Raw genomic sequence first — 9818 nt, 5'->3', positions numbered from 1 at the left:
CTCTCTCTCTCTCTCTCTCTCTCTCTCTCTCTCTCTCTCTCTCTCTCTCGCTGTATCCTTTGCTTGCTCTCTTGCCTGCATCCCTTCCTCTCCTTTGATTTATCTCAAGATGTTTGTATTAATTAGTGACTGTTTTGATATTGTTAGCTGACTTATTGAGTTGTACAGTTTTTAAGAACTGCCCACCATTTTGAACACATCATAGAAACTTAATTGTTTTTTTTTTGTTTTTGTTTTTTTTATTGGTGCTTTGCTTCAGTATTACCAAAAATGTTGTTGTAAGACATCCTCATTTGTGTTTTAAGGTTCTGTTTATCCCAAAAAGTAGTAATCAACAAAATCCAGTTTTGGTAGTGCAACATTTTAATTTTTTTTTTACACGTTTATCTTTTGTTGTACCTTTGCATAGGACTTTTTTTCAAAAAAATGTCAAATATTTATATCAACACAAGTTGTTTTTCATCCCATAATTTCAATATGTTTTTCCCACATATTTAGTTAACAAACTAAAAAGGTTTGTTTAATGATAAAGAATTTCCCCTAGGCATCAGTTAATTTTTATTTGTATGTTTACTATTTTACTACATGATTGTAAAAWGGTAGTGAATTTAAGTTACAGAAAAATAGTCTATCCTCTGCTACCCTCCTCACAATATTGCCAGATAAAGCGTTTAGGCCTATGTTAAGGGTAGGGGTCTGTCTAGCATTATTTGGGGATTTCTGCTTAGGAGGATGGGGCTCCATGGTGCATCTAACCCTTAACGACAGAGTGAGCAGGTTTGCTGAGCAGAGAGTCTAGTCGCTATGCACTGGATTGATTTTTCTCCTCTTCTCGGCACCCTGCCTCTTTTGTGGTTCAGTAGTTGGACATCCTGAAGCAAATATCTCTCAGTCGCTTTCTGACCTGGTGTAGAGCTGATTGGATCTCGAGAGGGCCAGCACACAGCAAAACCTGAAGCATCTTCAGAGCCCGACTCAACAGGCCCAGGAGCTCCAGACTCAGGTACAGTGTTCAATGTATTTTTCATGTATTCTTTTTTCCGGTAGGCTTTAATTTTAGTCCTATATTGCTTCATACATCATTCTCTTGGGATGGCTTTTAAGCTATACACTGTTTTGAAGAGTATATGAAATATTTTACACGGTTCTTTATATTGTGTTAATAGGTTTTACATAAAGCTGCACAGTGAGACAGGTAGTAAGCTCTACTTCCTCATAGCAGTGAGCTTGAAATTTGATCTAGGCCTTTTAATGTGGGCTGTGTCCAAAACGATAGGCTGGGTCCTCCGGAGGACCCAGACTACCCGGTCGCGGCGGGCCGGGTCCTTGGTAGACCGGGAAGACCGGAAAAAAAAGAGGCTGTGGATTTGGACGGTCTAGCCTCCCCTCCTTACCCCGATGTACGTCTTGTCACCTAGCAACTGTGACGAAGCTAAACAAGCAAACTTAAATCAAAACTAGAAAATTATCAATACATTAGCATTATTAATATCACAAAACTATGAAATTAACCTAAAAGTATCATTTGAAGAACTAATTGACCCGCTGTAGGTTCATGCTTATTTCGCGTTTTTTATGACGAAAAAATAATATTTAAAAACATGTCCATACAAATGATAAAAGTATTAGAATTACAACCGCTAATTTTTTAAAATTTTTAAATCACCATATTTTTATTTAAAATGTATTCTTTTCTCTCGCTTCGTCCGCCATTACTAGCTTAAAAAAATCTCCGGTCGGGCCGCAATGCATTATGGGATATGCTGGGCCGGGAAGGATCCATCGGACCTGTCCTTCGATTCTGGGAAAAAGAAGGACGTATTTGTCGGACGCATCGGAGGAGTCTTCCGTTTTGGACGTCCTYCGTCGCGGCGCTGTGACGTATGCGGCCGACAAATTCGACCTTCGGAGGACCCGTCCTGCCGTTTTGGACACAGCCATGGAGTTTGCATGTTCTCCCAGTGCAGTGCATGTGTGRATTTGCTTCAGGCACTAAAAGTCCCTCATACACTCAAAAAAAGAACAAACAAAAAAAAACCTAATAATTTGGTTAATCCATCCATCCATTTTCTGTACTCGCTTATTCCATTGCGTGGGTCACTAGTGCCCGTATCCAGCAGTCACAGTGCGAGGGGTGGGGTACACTCTGGACAGGTCACAAGTCCATCACAGGGCAATTCTGTTACTAATTTGGTTAATAGTTGATTAAATTATTCCTGTGGATGAGTGAGCGTGAATGGGCGTTTGTCTCTATGTTGCTCTGTGGTGGACTGACACCATATATTGCTTACCCATTGACCTGCCACTGTTTATAGGTATCTTCACCCTGTAACCCTGAACAGAATCAAAGATAGATGGATGGATGTTGTCAAGTCTGACAGAGCAATTAAATTTGGTTTGTCACAGTCTGTGAGTTAAATTCATTGATAACGACTAACATCATTAGGATTAGAATAAATTCAGACAATGTGGCTTTATTGTAATTTTGCAACAAGTTCAGGAACACAAACAAATTAAGGTAAAACTCTTTCACAGGAGGAGAAGCTTTAACTATAGCAATACATACAAATGTATACAATACAAACAAATATGTTACATATAAAATAAATAAACAGAATCCACCTAGGATTTATATAAATGGGTTTATTTTGGGTTTTGTGGAAAAAAATCCCACATTTGCTTGTTTTGCTACAGAAAAATCAACAAATCAGAGTCATTGGTTTGATTGGATGGTTGCTGTGTCACCTGTTGTTAAGGCTCTGTGCAGACTGTTTCCAGTTTTCAGAGGCATCATACCAACATTCACAGTGCTGTACAATATACTCTACTTATTTTATTTACAAAATGTGACCTATAATTACAAAAGTATTGGTTCATAACAAATACTAACAACACATACAACCCCTGGCAAAAAAGTATGGAATCACCAGTCTTGGATGAGCACTCATTCAGACATTTCATTCTGTAAAACAAACTCAGATCAAAAACATGATAAAATAGTAAGGTCATTCCAAAGTGCAACTTGTTGGCTTTCAGGAACACTCAAAGAAATGAAGAGAAAATATTGTGGAAGTCAGTGAATGTTACTTTTATTGACCAAGCACAGGTWAAAAAAAATTTGGAATCACTCAATTCTGAGGAAAAAAATATGGAATCATGAAAAACAGATAAACAAAAGAGCATTCAAAATACATCACTAGTATTTAGTTGCACCACCTTTGGCATTTATAACGGCTTGCAGTGTCTGAGAAATGGACTTGGTGAGTGACAAACAGTATTCTTCATCAATTTGGTGCCAATTCTCTTTGATAGCAGTTGCCAGATCAGCTTTGCAGGTCGGAGCCTTCTTGTGGACCTTTTTTTTCCAATTTACACCACAGGTTTTCAATCGGGTTGAGATCTGGACTATTTGCAGGCCATGACATCGACTGAATGTGTCTTTCTCCAAGGAATGCCTTCACTGTTTTTGCCCTATGGCACGATGCATTGTCATCTTGGAAAATTATTCCATCACCTCCAAACATCTGTTCAATTGAAGGTATGAGAAAACTGTCCAAAATGTCAATGTAAACTTGTGCATTGATAGAAGAATGAACCACAGTCATCTCCCCAGTGCCTTTGCCTGACATGCAGCCCCATATCATCAAGGACTGTGGAAATTTGGTTGTTTTCTTCAGGGAGTCCTCTTCATAAATCTCACTGGAACGGCACCAAACCAAAGTTCCAGCATCATCACCGTGTCCAATGCAGATTCTTGACTCATCACTGAAGATAACTTTCATCCAGTCATCCACAGTCCATGATTGCCTCTCCCTAGCCCATTGCAGTCTTGTTCTTTTTTGTTTAGGTGTCAATGATGGTTTTCTTTTAGCTTTCCTGTATTGAAATCCCATTTCCTTTAGGCCATTTCTTACGGTTCGGTCACATACATTCCTGCCATTTGTGCTTCATCTGTTTAGTTGTACTTTTTTGGTTTTCAAGACAAATGGCCTTAAGTTGTTTGTCTTGACGCTTTGATGTCTTTCTTGGTCTACCAGTATGCTTGGCTTTAACAACCATTCCATGCTGTTTGTATTTGTTCCATATCTTGGATACAGCTGACTGTGAACAGCCCACATCTTTAGCAACCATTCATGAAGAGTTACCTTCTTCAAGAAGTTTCTCAATCCTCTCTTTTGTTTCAAGAGACATTTCTCTTGTTGGAGCCATGGTTCTTGCCACTCCACTTCGTCCAGCACCCCTCCAAGGTGTCATAACTTCAGGTGTTTTAACTGCAGACTAACAAGCAGATCTAATCTGAGGCAGATGTCCATTTAGGGAAAGGAAGTTGACTAGGTTTGTCCTATTTTCTACCTCCAATTTGGGTGATTCCATACTTTTTTCCTCAGAATTGAGTGATTCCATATTTTTTCCCTGTGCTTGGTCAATAAAAGTAACATTCACTGACTTCCAAAATGTTTTCTCTTCATTTCTTTGAGTGATCCTGAAAGACAACAAGTTGCACTTTGGAATGACCTTATTATTGTATCATGTTTTTGATCTGAGTTTGTTTTACAGAATGAAATGTCTGAATGAGTGCTCATCCAAGACTGGTGATTCCATACTTTTTTGCCAGGGGTTGTAGTTCACGCAAACTGAAGTTCATATGGACTTTGAATTATAATTTTGTTATGTATTGTGTAAAATCTTTATGTATATGATAAATGCATTAACAGGACCAATAAAGAAACAAAAGTAAACTTGCGTGCAGCACTTTGCAAATGTCTTTGGTCATCCCTGTTTTTTATATATATGTTTGCTTTTAAGAGTCTACATTCTAGTAATTATTTAAAGTTGTCTTAAGCAGTGGTTCCTTAGATTTTCTGAAGGTATTTTAAAGTTCTGCCTTAGACTTTAGCAGATTTTTCCTTTCATTTTTAATTGTGGACCCGATGAGAGAAATGTTTGTTTGGTTAAGCCACTTTATTTTGACTCATATGGGATTAAAAAGACTCATAAAGTCTTTGACATTTGGATACTGGCAGTTCATCATAAAAACACGGTTGACAAGTGTCAAAATGCATTTAAACATTATTTTTGTCTATTGGTTTCTGTTTCAGATGTTAAAGTTTTATACAAGTTTTGTATACTTCTTGCTATGTACTATTCAGCAGCACCGTATTATCATTTTGTTTCTCGCTGTCATGTCCTCTACAGATCCAGGAAATGGGTGCATGGCACAGACAGGAGCAGAGTGTAAAGCACTATGGGAATATAAGCAGGTGCAAAAAATTCAGGTCAGTTTGTCTTCAAAGATTCTGCATAATAAAGCCCATCACACCTCTGAGCTTGTGCTCAGCTTACTAAATGAACGTGTTGAACCAGACAGCATATTAAATATTATTAGATTTTTTTGTAAAAATAATAAAGTAGACTTGTTTACTTGGCTAACTTTGGGGCACACAATGTATTGGAAAGTACATTTACCAGCAAATTWGCAGACTGTTAACAAAATGCTATGCTTATTGTGGTTGCTTTAAAAAAACAATATGTTAAACTACATAAAAAAGTGGAATACGTCTGAAGCATTGTAAACAAACAACAGCACTAACTAAATGTCACAAAGTATTCAGTCATTGCTGGTGCTATCTGTCTATACAGTGCACTGATATTTCTCGTTGCATTAGTGCCTTTGGTTTAATGCATCTCCCCTTTCAGACATCCATTACAGCAACACCACATTATTCTTATTCACTGGAGGTTTAGAAAATTATATGTGAGAGGAAAGAAGACTTTATTTGTGTGCGCTGACGCAGGCAGATGTATGTACTTTGAGTATACAGTAAATGTTTTGTTTTTATTTTTTTTTTCTTTCGTATATGTGCATGTTTATGTAAGCTTGTGGGTGCACATGTGGGTTCCTGATATTCGCCTCCTTTGCTCAGTGTCACCTTTGTTGACTTTGTCTCCCCTCCTGCAACACTGGGCTCTCCGCTTTAATGACGCATATATCCTATCTTCAGTCCCTACCTAATCCCACTACCGCTAGCTCAGGAGCAGATTACTGCTTCCAGACACAACAGGAGGAAGCAGCAGAGAAGGGTGGGGGTTGCAGGGTAGAAAACAATGCCTCAGTGATACAATATACAGAGGAATTAAGAATGTGTGCATTTACATAAACAACAGCTTTTTAGAGTCTGTATATGACCAAGAACTGTATCTTGTTTTGTCATACCATCCATTATAGAAACGCAAACCTCATTCAAAAGTATAAGAAAAAGTAAAGCAACTTTTTTTATATACTTCCTATTAAATGAGACACTTTCCGACATCTTATAGTTTGTGGTTTTGTACCACCTGATCACCATACTCTACAGCAATAACTGCTTCTTTTATTTCTTCAGCGCCAAGCTTTGATGGTCCAAAATACAGAAAATGCAACATAAAGGTGAGGACAGGACAGATGTAAAAAAAAAAGTGTGGAAAACCTTTCTACACAGGGTTAATTAGAGCTTCTTGCTGCCTTCTTGTGCAGGTGTAAATAATTGGAAGGGGGTGTCGTCTGTCCAGCAGCTGTTGTCACCACGCAAGCTGCCTCTCAAGAACATGACTTTTAGGACCAAATCATTGCCAATAAAACATTTGATTGAGAGACGAAGAGAGTGGGAACCATAAACAGGCAGGAATTTGCCCTTTAATTCCACCATCTCCAGAGAATTGGTTTTGCCGTGCTGTGGAGTAGGTGCCACACACGAGCCGTTTAGTTGTCTGCCCAAGGACTGAAATTTAATTTAGCCTGTGTGTGGCCAGGCCAGTTTCGTGTGTGTGTGCGCGTAATTGTGTGTGCATGAGTCGGTTTTTTGTGCCTGTTTGTTTGAGCCTGAAGTTTGAATTTCTTCCATTACAATGAAAGCTTTGCATGCACTGCATAAATAAATGTTTATGCTCTTGTGTTCGCTGTACTTTGTGCTTTCTTATTCTCCTGTGGCTTAATAACTTTGCGTTGCCATGTTGCTGCACTGTTTCCCCTGTTTGAATTGAGCTGAAATTTTGATTTCCTTTGAGCACTTCTCTGYTGTTTTTAGATTTTAACTCATGCATTTCTACCCTATTTCATTGCTATTTTAACCTGTGATCCTAAACAGTATCCTCTGGCACTATTGGCAGTATTTCTTTATTGTAGAAAACCTTTTTTGCTATAATTTTTTAGGTTGAGTGTTGTGCGAAAATGTGTGTAGAAAATGCATCAGCTGAATTGTTAAACAGCAGTTGCATTTGCTGTTCACTGCAGCTAGTTTTAAACAGTGCTTTGTGTGTATATGCGTGTCTGCTTATGTGTTTAGGTGCAGGGTCCTGATGAAAGCCTAGAGCAGAGGCATATATCAGAGCTCCAGCACTAATAAAAGGCCAGCAAGCTTTGTTCCTCTCCTTCTGGGAACAGCACTGGTTTTTACTGCCTCTCTGACAGCAAGATAAAGTGCCCTTCCAATTAGAAAAATATTTGGCCACATACCTACCAAAAGCAATCCTATGTTTGTGTTTTTTATGCCACTTGATCAGGAATCTTTGCTGTTTTTACAGTGTTTTTTTTCCTGTTATGTCCTGTGTATGCACATGTTAATTTGCACCCTATCAACAGCACCATAATGCTGTATAATGTAATAATTTTGTTTTGTTGTCTGTCTTTATTCTGGTCTTTGTTTCTTGAAGGTGAGATGGCATACAGTTCTGTTTTGGTATGGCTTTTGGACTAAGGCTGTCTGTGTTTTAACATATTGCATGAGAGGATTCATGCTTCTGTGTTTGGGTAGATGTCATTCTTGTTTCCCCTGTCATCCATCTCTGCCTCATACAGAAATGTGTGCATATACACTTAACTGCTGACGCTAGTCCCTATCGCATACTGTAGATATTTCCCCCCCCTTCTTTCCAGAGAGTGCATTAAAATTAAATTCTCTCTTGTTGTTGTGAAAAGAGGCACACGTAAAAAATAATTGGCTGTAGGAGAGAACAAAGGGCTGGCTCCTCTTTCCTCCCCGCACACCACAACCAGGCATTAATACCAAGCCTGCTGCATTGTTCTGCTGTCTGCAGCCATCCCCCTAGCCAGACACTCAGCTCTGGAGAAGTCACTTTTAATGTCTGATAATCAAGGTGAATTTTCAAAAAGCTGCCATTTTCAAATGGTGGTGTATATATTATGTGTAGATGGGAGTTCAGGAGTGAGGATCCCCGTGCGGTGAGAGAGAGGACTTCAGTTATGCAAAGTGAAAGAGAGACACCTAACGGCCAAAAGGAGAATCACTACCAACTTTTAGGACTAATCACAATCCGATGAAGGACATAAAACAGCTACAATATTTGTATTGCTTAGGAAATTGACAGTAATTTRATTTGATGGGCAATTTTTGTTTTCACTGTTTTTGTAGAGCCTCAGCTTTGAATTTTAAGTTCCTAATCTTGCATCGCAGCAAATCTAGTCTTCTGTGGAATGTCAGTGTAATGGTTTTGTGAAGTACAGATGCTGCATAGTGTTGCCCTTTGCTGAAGGGAGGTCTTGTGCTGTGTTATTGGGGATTCAGGCATCCAGCAGCAGAGCAGTAGAGCTCCCATTTCTCTGCTATGGGGCACAGACTCATCTTCCTCATGCTTCTCCCATCCCCCCACTTTTCCAACCACTGGGTATGATTATTTCTCCTCTGCTTCAACGCACCATTATATTCCAGGTCTGCAGTTACCCCTCCCTGCTGTCATTTTTCATGGCATGTTTTTGCCCATATGCAGTGCTGCACTTTTACGCGGTGTCTGTGCAATATGTTAAGGAGGTGAATGTATGCAGTGTGCAGAATGTAATAAGTGTATATTTATTTCCTGTTCTGGTGATTTACCTGTTTTTTTTTTTTTGTTTTTTTTGGTGCTTGAGAAGAAAGACCAGCTCTAGCCATGTATCTTAACAAACATGACTGCTGTGTATGCACTCGCCTCCAAGGCTTTTTACTCACCGGGGAAACCAAATTATACATCTGAGGCTGACTGGTTGTTCTCCGTGCTACGACTGTTAAAAACCAACTTATTATTTTGAGGTATATGCTTTGCTAGCAGTAGCTAGGTAAAGTTTTGGTTGTGAATGTTGAATTTGAAGAAGTGCTGTCAGCCGATACTGTGATTTATCATGGCTTGCACACTGTTTTTTTTTCTTAAAATATCCCTCAAATAGCAAACATCAAGCCATCTAACCTCCATCAGCTGTTTGATCATTACCGTCTGTCTCACCCTTCACACTGCCCCCAGTCATAAGAAGAAGAGAAAAGAAAAAAAATATGGCAGGAGTCCTCAAAATCAAAACACAGGTACACTACACACACGGCTGAAATTGGCATTTTATGCAGAGGGGAAGTAGCTCTAACCTTGTGAAACAGTTGGATTTAAGTGGAGTCTGTGTTGATAACAGCATGGTACACAAATCTCCCTCTGCGAGGTTGTCACAGTGGGGCACTTACAATTTTACAGAACAAACAAGAAAAAAAATTAAGTCTTAAAGCTACACTACCTAATTTTGTTATTATGCCCATTACTGATATATCCCAGAATATTGTCCCACTTCACAGTTAATGAGCATCAGTGGTACATGGAGAGTAAGAAACGGATGACAAACATGAAATAAACTACTGTAAACATAATACAATTACAAAACCTTCTGCACATTTGGCATAAAATATGAATTTTTAAGGGAGTGTAATGGATCAACTAAAGTTCTCACTAGCACAAAAATTAGTAAAGCATTTTTTTAAACATAAAAAAGCAAATATATTTTAGGGTTTATTGTTTTTCACATATTA

Source organism: Austrofundulus limnaeus, unplaced genomic scaffold (assembly GCF_001266775.1).
Source record: "Austrofundulus limnaeus strain Quisiro unplaced genomic scaffold, Austrofundulus_limnaeus-1.0 Scaffold5, whole genome shotgun sequence".
NCBI classification, from domain to species: domain Eukaryota; kingdom Metazoa; phylum Chordata; class Actinopteri; order Cyprinodontiformes; family Rivulidae; genus Austrofundulus; species Austrofundulus limnaeus.
This window is presented reverse-complemented; position numbering follows the sequence as displayed.